Source organism: Trichoplusia ni, unplaced genomic scaffold (assembly GCF_003590095.1).
Source record: "Trichoplusia ni isolate ovarian cell line Hi5 unplaced genomic scaffold, tn1 tig00002983, whole genome shotgun sequence".
NCBI lineage: Eukaryota > Metazoa > Arthropoda > Insecta > Lepidoptera > Noctuidae > Trichoplusia > Trichoplusia ni.
The window spans coordinates 21,221-38,447 of record NW_020800312.1 but is presented as its reverse complement, the minus strand read 5'-3'; the positions used below and the strand labels follow the sequence as shown (position 1 = coordinate 38,447).

The 17,227-nt window shown below is 34.6% G+C and overlaps 2 non-coding genes across 2 annotated transcripts; one reads left to right on the top strand and one right to left on the bottom strand.

The window, feature by feature from the left end:
* The first annotated feature begins 11,410 nt into the window (after positions 1-11,410).
* Positions 11,411-11,500, top strand: Trnay-gua. Its single transcript is given in 2 exon segments — positions 11,411-11,447; positions 11,465-11,500. It is a non-coding gene; the product is annotated as a tRNA-Tyr (tRNA).
* Positions 11,501-11,745: 245 nt separating this feature from the next.
* Trnas-uga lies at positions 11,746-11,827 on the bottom strand. Its single transcript has one exon. It is a non-coding gene; the product is annotated as a tRNA-Ser (tRNA).
* Positions 11,828-17,227: the final 5,400 nt, after the last annotated feature.

Below are 17,227 nucleotides of genomic sequence, written 5' to 3'. Positions count from 1 at the left end.
AAATTTTGAAATAAAAATAACAATCTCTCTCTCTCGACACGGAAACACGTCACATATATTCTCCATACCCAGCGTGCTCGAGAATCACGTATATAACAAACGGATACATGTTTTTGTGTTTCATTAGAAGTATGACACTCATGCGTATTGTTACGAGCTTTGAAAATTGTTTTAACGTCCCAAAAATGTGACAAAAGTGTCCATTGTATTCTGAAATCCCAAATTTATCAGGAAAGAGTTGAAAATGGCAGGACGACGAAATATATCTTAAAAACCGGTCAAGTGCTAGTTGGACTCGTAACAAATAGGGGTATCGGAGAAATAGGCTGATGATAAAAATGTCGTTAGCGCGACCAATAAATTTGAAAAAACGTGTGAACGTAACACGCGATATTTATCCTCTTATGCGGAACAGAAAAAACAACTGTGAAAATGTCAACTGTCTCGCTTTCACGGTGGATCCATTAGATACAGCCTGCTGACGGAAAGACGGACAGACAGCGGAGCCTCAATAATAAACAAAAAAAAAGGAAAAAAAAATTTGTTTATGATAAGATTATTGACGCTATTGAAAACGATAAAATAATGACGATGGAAAAATATAGAAATGCTTTGTCTTTTGTAGAATTGCGATTAGCTAATCCTCCCCTGACGACCGATCGATTGATGACCGACTCTTAGAAACCGAGTGCATACAAAAAGAATATATCTAGCTATTGATAGAGTATCCACCTTTTAGTAATATTAGTTTAGTCCTATATAAACCAGAAAGACATTTTTTTATATACTTTAGATTTCGGATTCTAATTTATAGATTAACGAAAAAACTGCTTAATACTTGTGTCGCGGATTTCACAAACTCAAGTCACATGCACAAAGACACACAGACTCAGGACAAGCATTTGTGGATCTCATTAATCCTTGTCCTACGCGGGGTTCAAACCTGAGACCCATCCCACACCTCCAAATATTCCTTAAATCACCTTTCCTCAAATCCACGTCTTCTGACGTAACATCAAAATAAACATTAATTGTAAAAAAGTTACGTCACTCATATATGGTCACACCAATGACACAGTTAGACGGTGCTGAATATTTCATCCATGGCAGTAGGTTTCCTTCAGCTGAAGGCCTAGTATTGTCGCCGACGCTATTTATAACTGTAGAAGCCTTCATTTTATTACAAACTGTGTATTTACATTGTTAATAGAGCTGTTTTTTGTTAAGTGATAATGATGGCCTGATGATAATAAATTTAGTTATATTGTTTTTAGGAATAGAGGAAATTTGAGTTCATGTGTACTTAATAAAAAGTCCCTTCATGTTTTTATTCTTCTATAATAAAGTTTAAAGTCCATTATATAAGTGATACTCATTCATTTTATGATAATTCAATAATAGCTCACTGTTGCTGGATAGACGATGCAGAAAATTAAATAACTTGTAATAAACTAATTAGTTGAAAAAAAAAAACAAAAATACAGTATCCGTTCACAACTACCAATGCAAACGTGTAAGAACGAAAGAGGCTATAAAATAGTTAAAAACTTTCTTGATAAAACATCCGATCGAGCTCGACTCGAAGTTAAAACTAAAAAATAAACTTATATAAAATGTTAGCAACAGTTGAAACTCCGAAACAACTTGGAGCTCTGATTAAACCAACATAGCATAGAAGAGGTTAACAACACACAACTAAATATAACCCTTACTTACAAGTCTTAATGGTCACAATCGTTTGGAGTGTTGAAACCGCTGCGGCTAGGGTAGGCCTTTATAAACTAGTGAATAGATTTTCAAATAACGTTTGTGTTCGATGTGGGAGGCGGGAAATGAATAGAAACATTTAACGGGGACTAATTAACAGTGTATGGCCGCTGTAAGATTGAGTTCCGCTGACAAATGTGGAACACCTAACTCAATTGTGAGTTTGGAGATCGAATTGTGAACAAAGTTACTATCATGTAGAGTTAGTTACTCAAAACATGAGGAGAAACTATAGTGAGAGGTAAATGTAGAGACTGTAGTGGCCTAATTTCATTTCTCTAGACTAATTTTGCCTGTATTTTTATCTACTTGTACGAAAAAAAATATATAATGCTGGATGCGAGCAGCCGAAGATAGATATCGATGGCGTATAATTGGGGAGGCCTATATACAGCAATGGACGAATATGGGTTGATAATGATGATGAAACGAAAAAATCATGAAAGAATTTCTTATCCGTATTACTATTAGACATAAAAACGTGGTTTTTGTTACCCTTTGGAAGCCAAGAATGCCCACCGAGTAACTCCAAATGATTGTAAAAATATTTATTATTGCACGAGTTGTTCCCCTGGCGACTCGCTGTCTCGTTCAACTTCTGTGGCGCAAACTTTTTGTCGTGCGGTCACGAACTTTTTGCTTTAACCAGCTTCGCCTGATCTTAGCGTTCCCTCTACCGGACGTAGTTAGGTATCGACGTTGCAGGATATTACTGGCAGTTTAATGTGATCGCGATCTTAATGAGTTCTTAAAGGTAATTGTTACGAAATGGAGACGATAAAAAACAATGTTAAGTCGGACAAAATATCTGTTGAAGACGTGGTTAGAATGTGAGATACCTGTAGTACATTTGTACAGAGAAGTGGTACGTATCGGGGTATGGATGTAGATAACGCTAATATACCAACTTTAATCTGAGAATAGAATATTCTTATACTCGTATACCCACCAGAAACGTATCAGGCACGCAAATATTACGAAACTATTCGCTCGCTTCAAATGCTCTAATATTAGCTCCATTTTCCGAATTCAATATTTACGAACTGCGACCAATAACACAAGTAATGGAAAACCTAAGGTTGTCAACCTCTGAAAGGGTAACTGGGTCTTAAAGTGTTGAATTTATTGATTTTGAATTTTCATTGTGTGTGCCGTTATGAGCAGTGGGCTTAATTAATAAAGTAACAGGGGACTTAAATTTTAGAATTACTTTTATTGCAGAAACGCTTATTTTTTCATGAAATTCGTTATGGTCTGGACGGTTGAAGTGTCACCGAGTTCATAGTAATTAGAGAATACGCTTTAATATTCCCTATGAAATGACTGCCTATCTGATCTGCCTCTGCAGCCAAGTGTTTCTTCAATCATTTGCGACAGTAGATGACAGTTCAAAAACAGCTGAAGTATGGAAACTAACTGTCATTTCTATACATTTGATAGTTATTTACTGACGTTAACAATGTTAGAAAAGCCACTTACTGGCTGGCGCTTTCTGCTTTCAGTAAAGTAGAGGTAGTGTGTTCGCAAATGGCCATCTCTCCCGAGTTTCGGGTCAAAAGTGACAACCGGGTATCGATCTCTATAATCTCCGGGTACGTAACTTTTATGTAGCCACGTGTTCTTCAATACTGTCCTATTTCCATACTTTGTCCTACTAATTTTATAAACGCGAAAGTTTGTAGTTTTTGTAGTAAGGATAGATGCTTGTAACAGATGTTACTCGTTCACGCAAAAACCACTGAATGGATTTGGACGAAACTTGGTGCACCGATAGTTTACAACCTGGATTACCAAATGGATTTTTTTTTATCCTGATTTTATGTTTCCGTGGGGTCATTTTCTAATTGGTATCGGTCGGAGCCAGCGAAAGCTAGTGCATATGTAAATTCTTGGTAATACTACGGTCTTCTGCTACAATACCTGTAGTCCAGTCAAACACAGTCACAATTACCAGCGATTAACAAGATCACAATGTAGTCCAGTGTTGTTTATATAAAACATATTATAATATCCATTTCTCATGCGACACAAAGGGACTTGAAGCCTTGTCAGACCTCTCGTCTCATTAATCATTCCTTTTCGCAAAGCCTTTTAGTAAACGTCGACCTTTCATAACTGAGGTGAATCGGAATAAGCCGCTTACAATAAATGTTTAAACAGTAGTTATTAAGATCGGTAACATCCTGCATAAGTTTGTGTGAGGTAGACCGCAAACTGCTTTTCTCTAAAATCTTCACTAGTACTATTATGGTGTCATTGGTGTATTTTTCGTGTGTCGTGTAGTTCGGGAGACGGATTGAAAGGTTCCGGCTGATGTTGAACATACGTTTTTACTTAAATCGGTTACCTCAGGGGCTGCTATCTGCTGATAACAAGTTTGTTGGCTTGGAGATTCGTTTTCTGGGATGAAACACTTGTACACTCTTTTGATGTGCAATGCTTGTTTTAATGTTAGTGATGGAAAGGAACCTGTGCCATAAATAGTCCAGTTATAGACTATATTACCGGTGTACCGATGGCCATTTTATTAACTTGACAGTCAACTAATTTGACTATGAAATCCCATTTAAATTGGTTGTAAAAATTAAAAAGGTACTGTAGTGAAGAGTCATGTGTATGTAAATTGTTGACTTTCTTTCTTATCATAACACAGTTTTTCCGGCAAGCCACTGCAGTGTGACCTTCTCTATCTATCCGCCATTTTTTTCCCAACAGTTTACACGTCAGCAAATCTTTTCATACACGAGGTTGCCCGGGTCATGCATTAATAAACCGACACGGAACAGCTTGTACGGAAACCAAGAATGTGTGAAACTGTATGAAAATATTCGGAAAATGAGGAAACTTTATTAATAGTGCTCTTGTTTGACATGATTCTATTGTTACTTTGAATATATAATACATATTTAATGGGTGTTTCGATATGAATAACCTGTGTTCAAATGTTTTGAGGTATGATGATTGAATTGCAATTACATGTATGAATTAGTGAGGTCATAGAACTTTTGGTGTTAAAGGCTTTAAAATGTTTGATAAAAAAATGAATTTATAATGGACGTTTCTTGCAAGTTTTTTGGCTTTATAGTAGTAATACAAGGGAACACAATTTGTCATTTGATTCATGCAAAATAGATCATGTTTTTTTAGATTCGTTTTTTCCGACTACCTTTATAATACGTTCCCATGCTTATTTGGAGCATTAGAAGAAGAACCCTTTTAGGTTAATATTCTAATGGGCAGAAGACTCAGGACTTGACAGTTTTTGGTTTCAACCGTTAGATAATTATCGTCAGCTAAGATTGGAGTAGGTACGCCTGCTAATACCTTAAAAGAGTTACCTTTCTATGAATTATCTATTTTATATTTTTTATAAGATTTAGTTCCGGCAATTGGCTATTATACTATTAGGTTATGTTCTTGGAAATAAAGATCTGTTTTGTTACAAATAGGAACGTCCATTATTAGTTGAATAAGAAATGCTAAGCGTTTTAGATAAACTACTATCATAAAGTATAAGTTTTAAACGATCATAATGTTCTAGAGACATTAATTTTATAATGTGTGTGTAATACATGTGGTATACTCATCTAGGTAGGATGCAAGTAAAGTGTTGTGTTGTATTTTACCCATTTCTCTTACAATTTTTTTCTTAAGAGCATGTCTGGTATATTGTCTATTAATGCTCTTGACAGTGGCCGGGTCCTACCCAGTGAGTAATATGATTACATTCTGATTATTTGTCTCATAATATTCATAAGTTACCATTATTTGTTAATATAAAAAATTGTTAATAGTTGAATATCGCCGACTGACCAATTAAATCTACTTTTAAATTTCTTGTATTTAAAAAACTACTTCAGCCTCTTTTTAGTGTGTAGTTTCTTAAAACCGCACCTGCATGAGTCTGAACACACGTAAACACATCGCAAGTGTTTTATTGCCAAATTGTTTTAATGACTCAATTTTATTTCAGCCTTTCGTGTTGTTTGAAATATTCATTTTGTAGTCAACTCTAGTACTTTCATAGCCAACTACTATACAAAGACACGTCAAAAAACTCCGCGATAACCGCGACACTGCAGATATGGAAAAGGTCCTTCTCCGCAAAACGTTTCAACAATTTCCTAATTGATTTCACGACTGGTCAGTCACGCGAATTTTCGCCACATGCACCCAAAATACGTTGATGTATACTTGCCATTACCAAGGGCAACCTCCGACCTTAAACCGGGCAGAACTCACCTTATCAAAACAACGACACTCTCAACAGTCAATCACGTCTTTATACTAGGGGAAGACACTACGGGCACCTAACATTACCGCTACACGCACAATAACAGCTCAATTGACAGATTAAGACAACACACACGATTTTAACACTTTAGGAACATTATTTTTATTGATGAAAATGGTATTCGACGACCGCTAAGGGCTCGGGGCGAGCGGCAGGCGAGCGCGCTAGCCGGCGCGCCGCCTTACTTTGACTGAAGTACGCGCTCGCGAACTGTTTTTTGCGCAGGCGTAGTACAACGCAGGATCGTCCGAAATTCACCCTCATATACCTTTACAAAACATCCTAACCACCCCTGACGCCATCAACGAAAATAAAACTTTATTGCCATCTGTTAAAGTTCATTATTATTTGCCAACGTAAGTACCGTTGTCGCTTTCTGGGCAGGTCGTTGCGTGTGCCGCACTGCACACGATGGTAATTAAATATGTGTTTGACAATAGTATCGAGGCTCCAGCGGCTGTGCTCTCCTGATGACGTCAATGTTCCGAGCGCTCAGTGGAGAGCGTTCGCCTGGAAACCGTTTTGTTAGAGTTCAGTTTGCAAACGACAACGAAAAAAATTGACGGTGATTTGCATTTGAAATTGGAATAAGCTTTTTCCATTTGAATATTCGGTTTTAATTTTCCGCGAACGTTTGCTGCGGCCATGCTGAACCGGCAATAAAAAGGCTGGATAGGCAATTTATGAATTAATTCTATACTGACTTTTAAAGGTTTGTTTTACAATTTAATTTAGAGTATTCTTTCACAAATAAGTATACATATTCTTTTTGATTATACACATTTCCAGTAATATTCTTTGGTAGACTAAGCTACTGAACGATTGAAAGCAATTAATCTTTGAACCTTAATTTAAAATGTAGTTGGAAAAATAAGTAGAGGACTCCGGGAGCAATATTTCGTTACAAATCCTATAATAAATTGTACCGGGCTTAAGAAACATCCATTATTCATTCCTCGAAATATAATATTTTCTCACCAATGCACAAAGCAAGAAAGATCCATTTTTTTAATATGTTTTCAACATTCCCTTTATACATATCTTATGTTAAGTAAATTACATCTTAGTTTGTGAAATTCTATCTATCGCTGAAAATCTTTGAAATTATTGAGAAGGAGTTTTTGTCTCATAAAACACGGGACTGGCATTTACAAAGTCTTTAAATATACACTAAATAAAATAAAATACTAGAACAAACCGGGAGCATACAAAACTTTAATTAGCTGAACAAAATTTGTAAGTTAGCTGTAAGGGATCAACAACATTTTGTTCGCACTAGCCTAACGCTTTCTTGAATATTTGACTAAGTTCATAAAAAACGAAGATACCTTTGTAAATTAGGGCTAAAAACGTCACTTGTCGGCACCATTGTACTGATAAGTGACGTCACAAGAGATTTCAACTGAAATGAAATGAAATCATTTATTCTGCAAGTAGGATATATCATTACTTTTACATTTCTTTTTCTGAGAACAGTCGAGCCGACATTTCTTATCTGACTACCCTAAGAAGAAATGTCGAAACAAAATTAGCTACTGTATCATGTCAATTTTTAAATCACGCTATAAAATAATCTTTTTCGTAACTTTATCTGACGAACTAATTATATTTTTAATCAAGAACCAAATTACCGATCACTTTGAAACACACAACAGTTATGCTACATATCCCGCCATCGCAACCCTATGAATCATCACAGGCTGAACTTTGTTGACATTCTCACGTAAATGTTACGCGGTTTGAAACACCCACAGAGTAAAACAACTATAGCAGAAATGTTTTAACATGCCTTAGTAGACGGGAATACGGAAAGTTTTTAATGTAAGTAGGTATAGTTGTGGGTGTTTAAATGTATCTACTAATTAGTTAATTTGCAATCATTGCTTTCGTACTTTAAAACTTTCAATTTAATCATTGATATGATTCATGGAATTGGTATTAATGAAGATCATACTAATATTAAAAACAATTGACGAAAACATTTAAGGATGTTTGTCCATCTTGCACGCTCAAATGATAAAATTTAGGATGGCTTAACTGACAATCTGAATTACGTAGGGTTTTTCAGCCCTGGGCACATAAGTAGTTACTTTATAAATAGGCACTTGTCTTTTCTCTTTTATTAGTATAGCTATTGTATAGTTTCGTAGAATGATTAAAAAACTACGAATGCATTTGCATTTATTCTTATTCTAAGCTGGTAGAGCTTCTTTCTCCTGGAATTTATGAAATTAAAATATAAAATGGGAAAATGTTTTTCCGCTTTCAAGAATGGAATAGACTTCATTTTCTTATTTAAGACATTTAGACATTCATACCTGCCTTGATTAAAGTTTTTTTGCACCTTTGGAAACGTAGCAAATAAAATAAAGATGCTGAATACAAATATACTATAAATGGAATTCAAAAATTATTGAAAGTAAACATGGTAACCTCCTTGGATCGTCGGCAGGTCGCAATTTAAAAATAAGTTCTATTATAATTTATTTTTAAATTTCAATACCAAATAGGCTCACACAAAAAGTTTACACATACAAAAAAACGTTCCACTACGAGACCACACATTCATTCTAACATTTTTAACAGTAGAAAACCTCATCCATTCTATTTCCGTTTGTATATTTGCATACAATGCATGCGGGCAGTGCTCTTGAACCGGCTCGTTTCTAACTTGGATACGGCGAAAAATGGAAATAGACGATATCGATCTAATGCACGTTATATTTGTCTTAAAAGGTTACTGATCTTATCGGTCGATTGAGAGGTTAAAACAAAAGGGGCGCGTAAGACTAGTGAAGTCAGACTGTAGGTAAGAGTCGTAATGACGGATAATGTGTTATGCTTACTCTGAGTCTTATTTACTTGCATAATATTATCACGTATGCTTTGTGGTAGGTGAAGTTATATTTTATGGTGGTTTGCAAGTAGAGCCTTGCAATCCACAACTGCGTATAAGGAATGGTGATAGCTCATCTAGGGACTAGGTGGGTAGCAAAGCCCACGGTAGCAATTGGTTTCGTGTGTTTAGTAAAAAAAAGTTTTTTTTTATGTAAAGAAATTGATCTTTTTTTTTCTTTTGTTTTTAGTGTGTGTTATCTAAGTGTTTTTATCGAAACCTGGTGTTTTTAGTCGTCAAAACTAAGCAGACACAGAGTTCCCAACGTTTGTTTTAACAAGAGTATAATACACTGTACACATTATGTATGATGTAGTTATAAATTAGATTGTTAAATGTACAATTTAGGTATATAAATGAGATTGCATGTAGGTATGAGCATAAATCTTGCTGATCTACTTAATCTTTGAGTGTGTTCCTCCGATGCTTTGTCCATAGATCACCGTTACACTTCACACACAATAGATCTTCGTAAGACGTCACTGTGACTTTAGGAATCTATTTTATCTCTTTTATTGTGTATTCACTAACCCTGCACCTGAATAAGGCGTGTATTAAAGATGTGTGCAAAAATATAGGTACGTATACTTAGTAAATCATCTGATGTATCACACTAATATTAAAAATATATTTACTTACTAGCTGTTGCCCGCGACTTCGTCCCCGTGGGTAGAAGATATAAGTTATGATTTATACCTGCCCTGTTTTTTTCACATTTTCCATTGTATCTTCGCTCCTATTAGTCGCAGCGTGATGGTTTATAGCCTAAAGCATACCTTGATGAATGGTCTATTGAACACAAAAAGAATTTTTCAATTTGGACCAGTAGTTCCTGAGATTAGCGCGTTCAAACAAACAAACAACCAAACAAACAAACTCTTCAGCTTTATATATTAGTATAGATAGTATAGATGTAATCTACTTAAAATGTGCGTTTATGTTTCTTACCTATTCACGCTTAAACGGCTGGATCGATATCGATGTAATTTAGTGTGACCTGACTGCGCTATGGATTTAATTGCAGCTTTCAACGAAGCATCGACCTACAGCAACTTTACAAATGAATTTCATTTATAATTTCTGGGACTAATAGTATTATTAAAAAGCTGCTAAGAATGCCCAATGTGGCCTGACGTTTGAATGTTGAAGGCTTCACACTTAACTAATAATAACCAATCATTGGAAAAATTGCGTACTGGGCAACTCATATTTAAATAGCAGTAGAAACTGAACAGACTCAAATGAAAAAATCTATTTTTTCCTTCAAAAACCTAACCGTAGCATAAGTGCTTGCGCTTGGTAGTTAAGTAATAGTTAAATACAGCCCAATAATAGCCTAAAAGCATATCTACTATTATATTTACAAATAACTAATTGACATTTAAAAATGTTATAATTACACACGGTGCTGCAGACGAGTTAACTCACTTGAACTAGGCTTCAAACGCTGCCGCGAGTCTGAACAACTTGAACAGTTTTCCTCTAAGGGTAACCTAGATTATTACAGTTAAACGATAATCCATCACTTTCGGATGGACAGGGAATCGCGAAAACAGATCATCAATATAAAAAAGTATTCGGGAATGAAAAAGAAAGAAGAACTCTTGTAAGGATAAAAACTCTTTGAATTTATGAGAAGGTTCGGAACAATTTACAACCTTTTTCGTAGCTTACCACTCAACTGCAATGTTTTATGTCAGTAATTATGGTTTTAAAATGTTAATTCTTTTATATAGGTATATTAATGATAGTAATTTGTGAAAGGTTAAAAAAAGGGAAAATTAAAAGCGCCTTACAAAATATACTTAGCAATTTTTATGCCCGGCAAGTTACTGATTATTTATTTATTGTAGGACATGTTACCAATTTATTATAGATTAACTAGCATCTTCATAAAATAGAGTTGTGATAACATTACTTAAAATAATGAATACTGAATAGGTATAAGAAAAATGAAAAAAAAAATACTGAAGAAAATTTATTAATATTTTGTTGGGTATCGAAATCACAAAAACAAACATTATTTCAGCTAAATAACACAAAAAGAATAAATATTATTAGATACCTAGTTTATACATTTTGTGAGATAAATAATGTGAGTTTAATTTAATAATACGTATAAAATGATGTTTTCTAGTTCCACCCGGAAATAGTATCGGATGTAGACCGGGAACTTGCGATAAAATATAAATCAGGAAATGGCGCAGAAACTACAAAGTTATGGCGATGTTATATCTGATTTTAAATTGTAGAGTATATTTCTATTATTTAATTGAAATAAAATCATATTTTATAGTTATTAATTTCGGATTAAATTTCATGACGCTAAAAAGATTTTACACAAATTCACGAATCAATGACTTTTTCATAATACGAAATCAAAGAAAAATCCTGGAATGGTGTTATTTATCTCAGTAATGGAAACAGTCCAAAATTTCAACTTATATCAGCAACCTTCGATAGCTCAGTTGGTAGAGCGGTGGACTGTAGTGTGTATAATGTCTGATATCCATAGGTCGCTGGTTCAAATCCGGCTCGAAGGAGTCTTTTTGCATTTCAACAAAAGAAGTTTTGAACAAAAATTACCATTTAGGGTTGCCACTGCATTTGTTGCACATTAAATGACATGTTTTTTTTATTAATTATTTATTTTGTCGGTGATTTGTTTTAATTAGATAACAAATTTATATAAAACAGCGGCATGTGCTATGTTATCAAACTAGACTACTTTAAACATATTTTATCACGTTTTATTACCCTTAATGATTTATAAGGTCACCAAAAGAGCCGCTGCGGACAGGACTCGAACCTGTGAGGGTAGAACCCAATGGATTTCAAGTCCATCTCCTTAACCACTCGGACACCGCAGCTTCAGGATACAATTTGAATCACCTTATCATAATGTTCCCGTAGTCATCCAGCTATTCGATTCTGTTAATGAATAATAATAATAATAAAAATGTTTCTTCTTGGTTTTCATTATTAGCAAGTCTGTTTAAAAATCTTAACTTTTTAATAGACAAAGTGCCCTGCGATTTCAGATGTTGCTGTTAAATGATTTATTGCAATAGACTGACTAAATCATCCTATTACATATTCGGCCATTTTGTGCGCCACACTTGAATAACTTCAAATCAACAAAAAAATGATGTGTATATTTTTTGTAGGTTGAATTTTATCATATTTTCATATGGTAACATTTTAATGACATTTTCTGAATTAAGTCCATGAAATGGTTTACTGCCATCTATTGGCAATTTTACAACAATGAGAAAGCAACACAATGCTGTTATAGTGTTGCTACTAGTCACTAGATGACGCGTTTACTTTGCCTATCTGACGTTAGATGGCGCTACTTACACTGAATTGAATTATTTTTTGTAAGCTTATATTTGTGTGTAAGTTAAGAAACGAGGATATTTAACTCCTGTAGGTAGTACCTATCTGTAATAGTTTTGTACGCATAAGTTTTAATTGATCATTGAAGGTAGTATAAATCCTTTTTTAAAATGCAAAATGTTTATAAAATAAGTGTTAAATCTGCAACAGGTTACAAACAAAATCTCTCGTTAGAAACTGCTCGGTGGTCTTCTTTAAAGCTAAAAAAAAAGTTGTTTATGGAAGCTTGCAGGAAAGTTGGGACAGTTGTCTGTGAATACGCAATAATTAACACTTCTATTAAGAAACTAAATATAGGTCCGGTAGGGTTGCCTCATACAAACTTTTGTAGCTAAAATAAACATCTTATTTCGATAAATATTTGTATTGACTTTGCTTCGACCTTGAGAAAGCGACAAAACGTAGGAACGGGATTTTGAAACGGTTTGCTGACAAAATAATAATATATAGTTTCAAAATAGACCCCGAAAAAAGTCAATATGCAGCAAAGGCTAGGTTTACAATTTCAAAAACCGATACAAAAGGTTTTTTTGCGATTTATCATCATTATGCATCATTACATAATGACGAAAGCATCATCATCTTCATGAAAAAAAAGCGATGTAGAAATATATGCATTGCTGTTGTTATTCTACATGAATGAATGAATGAATTTTCTACAATTGAAATTAGAAACAAAACTTTTTCTTGTTATTATATTAGATTATTTTTCCTTTAAGGTTACGTTGCGGCAGATAAAAAACTCATTTTATAATTGTTTGTCAGGTTGGCAGCCTTGTAAGTTGCATCTTGTCAGGTGCACTTTCATGCCGTTTTTAGATCAGCCGTCGATAGTTGATAAATGAAGACTTATAAGGGGTCGTTCCTATGATATTATTATTAGCTCTACAAGTTTGTTTTGTTTTATGCAATTTGCCGGCTGTTATTTAAAAACAATTTGTTTTACACATGCATCATTGTACTGATAACTGTCTCTTCTTATTGCATGGTTACCCTGGTAAACCTGGGTATAATGGCTTTAAAAGCGATCTGACGTTTGTTTTGAAAAATACTCAATGATAATTACTTATTAATACGCCCATGACTATAAAAAGAGTGCGTGATTTGATTCTGTCACTTTTGACTTGGCAGGTCACGGTCGTACCTAATACATACTGGGCTCTTACATACACGAAGTAAGTGATTCAAGTTGTCTTATTTTTCGTTTTATCATACAACATTTCGTCCTTATATACACCACTGTTTATACACACGGTGTATAAGAAATAGGTAGCCCTAAAAGGACCTAAAAATTAAGCTTTAATTTGAAGTAGGTACTTATTTGTACTATAATGTTTATAAACGCTATGACTCAGGAAATAAAGACCTTCCCACGTGTTCAGAACACTCAGCCAACATTAAAATACGTTCCATGCCACGCATTCGTTTTTTAAATCAATTAAACAAAGGAGATCCTTATCAAATATTTCGTGTTCGGCCATTTTGGATTCTTTGACACAATGATGCGTCAGTACACAGGATACCATGGTTAAATAAATTATACCTTAATCAGCTTGCAATAACACTTAATATTAATATCTTTTCGAGACCGAAAACAAAAGAATCCGCCGTTTAAATTATGTTTTTGCCGTGTATCATTACGTGCCATAATATTTTTATATCCAGATTAAATGTTTATATCCTTGTTAGATTAGCATCTGATTGTGATGCGTAATTAACAATTGGATCGTTAACAAAAACTGTTTTGTGTAGGTGGTCTTATTGTTGTTAATCTGTGAGGTATTTCTTCCGATAAATTCCCTTCTGATTTGCATGTTAATTGTTGTTATACTTAATATGAATATTGTTTACTTATTAAGCCGACACTACTACACTATATGAGTCATTGCTTATACTTCACATTCCATTGCCACTACTAATATTACTACAGACCACCAGATTGATGAGGCAAAAGTCACGTGACTTCCGCTTTTAGAATTGGCAGTACGTTGGACACCAGTTGGTGTGTTTACGGTTACAGATAACTGAGAACTTATATCTTGTTTTTTTTTTAACCCTAGAAAGATAATCATATTGTGACGTACGTTAAAGATAATCATGCGTAAAATTGACGCATGTGTTTTATCGGTCTGTATATCGAGGTTTATTTATTAATTTGAATAGATATTAAGTTTTATTATATTTACACTTACATACTAATAATAAATTCAACAAACTATTTATTTATGTTTATTTATTTATTAAAAAAAAACAAAAACTCAAAATTTCTTCTATAAAGTAACAAAACTTTTAAACATTCTCTCTTTTACAAAAATAAACTTATTTTGTACTTTAAAAACAGTCATGTTGTATTATAAAATAAGTAATTAGCTTAACTTATACATAATAGAAACAAATTATACTTATTAGTCAGTCAGAAACAACTTTGGCACATATCAATATTATGCTCTCGACAAATAACTTTTTTGCATTTTTTGCACGATGCATTTGCCTTTCGCCTTATTTTAGAGGGGCAGTAAGTACAGTAAGTACGTTTTTTCGTTACTGGCTCTTCAGTACTGTCATCTGATGTACCAGGCACTTCATTTGGCAAAATATTAGAGATATTATCGCGCAAATATCTCTTCAAAGTAGGAGCTTCTAAACGCTTACGCATAAACGATGACGTCAGGCTCATGTAAAGGTTTCTCATAAATTTTTTGCGACTTTGAACCTTTTCTCCCTTGCTACTGACATTATGGCTGTATATAATAAAAGAATTTATGCAGGCAATGTTTATCATTCCGTACAATAATGCCATAGGCCACCTATTCGTCTTCCTACTGCAGGTCATCACAGAACACATTTGGTCTAGCGTGTCCACTCCGCCTTTAGTTTGATTATAATACATAACCATTTGCGGTTTACCGGTACTTTCGTTGATAGAAGCATCCTCATCACAAGATGATAATAAGTATACCATCTTAGCTGGCTTCGGTTTATATGAGACGAGAGTAAGGGGTCCGTCAAAACAAAACATCGATGTTCCCACTGGCCTGGAGCGACTGTTTTTCAGTACTTCCGGTATCTCGCGTTTGTTTGATCGCACGGTTCCCACAATGGTTAACTTATACGGTTCTTGTAGTAAGTTTTTTGCCAAAGGGATTGAGGTGAACCAATTGTCACACGTAATATTACGACAACTACCGTGCACAGGCTTTGATAACTCCTTCACGTAGTATTCACCGAGTGGTACTCCGTTGGTCTGTGTTCCTCTTCCCAAATAAGGCATTCCATTTATCATATACTTTGTACCACTGTCACACATCATGAGGATTTTTATTCCATACTTACTTGGCTTGTTTGGGATATACATCCTAAACGGACACCGTCCTCTAAAACCAAGTAACTGTTCATCTATGGTCAAATGAGCCCCTGGAGTGTAATTTTGTATGCACTGATGGATAAAGAGATCCCATATTTTTCTAACAGGAGTAAATACATCGTTTTCTCGAAGTGTGGGCCGTATACTTTTGTCATCCATTCTAAGACATCGTATCAAAAAATCAAAACGATCACGACTCATTACAGAGACGTACACCATTGACAAAGATCGATCAAAGAGGTCATCTGTGGACATGTGGTTATCTTTTCTCACTGCTGTCATTACCAGAATACCAAAGAAAGCATAGATTTCATCTTCATTCGTGTCACGAAATGTAGCACCTGTCATAGATTCCCGACGTTTCAATGATATCTCAGCATTTGTCCATTTTACAATTTCCGAAATTATCTCATCAGTAAAAAATAGTTTGAAGCATAAAAGTGGGTCATATATATTGCGGCACATACGCGTCGGACCTCTTTGAGATCTGACAATGTTCAGTGCAGAGACTCGGCTACGCCTCGTGGACTTTGAAGTTGACCAACAATGTTTATTCTTACCTCTAATAGTCCTCTGTGGCAAGGTCAAGATTTTGTTAGAAGCCAATGAAGAACCTGGTTGTTCAATAACATTTTGTTCGTCTAATATTTCACTACCGCTTGACGTTGGCTGCACTTCATGTACCTCATCTATAAACGCTTCTTCTGTATCGCTCTGGACGTCATCTTCACTTACGTGATCTGATATTTCACTGTCAGAATCCTCACCAACAAGCTCGTCATCGCTTTGCAGAAGAGCAGAGAGGATATGCTCATCGTCTAAAGAACTACCCATTTTATTATATATTAGTCACGATATCTATAACAAGAAAATATATATATAATAAGTTATCACGTAAGTAGAACATGAAATAACAATATAATTATCGTATGAGTTAAATCTTAAAAGTCACGTAAAAGATAATCATGCGTCATTTTGACTCACGCGGTCGTTATAGTTCAAAATCAGTGACACTTACCGCATTGACAAGCACGCCTCACGGGAGCTCCAAGCGGCGACTGAGATGTCCTAAACGCACAGCGACGGATTCGCGCTATTTAGAAAGAGAGAGCAATATTTCAAGAATGTATGCGTCAATTTTACGCAGACTATCTTTCTAGGGTTAATATCTATGTTTTATTCTATCATTACCATTATCTCGTCACACTATGATTAACCATGTTGATTATTAATTTGCATGTTTGTATGTAAACTGACAATAATTTTTTAGCCCTTCTCCAGATTTATAAGGCACTTCATATGTTGCTTGGTCTGAGATGTAAAAGTGTGCGCTAGATCAATAAAATTTCAACTCATTCATCATTTAAGTTAAATACGACGCACCGATATTTTGGTGTTTGGCTATTACTAAAAATAATGTATATTGTAACTACGTCTTTCATAATCAATGCTCAATGAAGCTTCACCTTTCATGTCATTTGCAATGAAGCAGGGCTGCTTTTTGCCA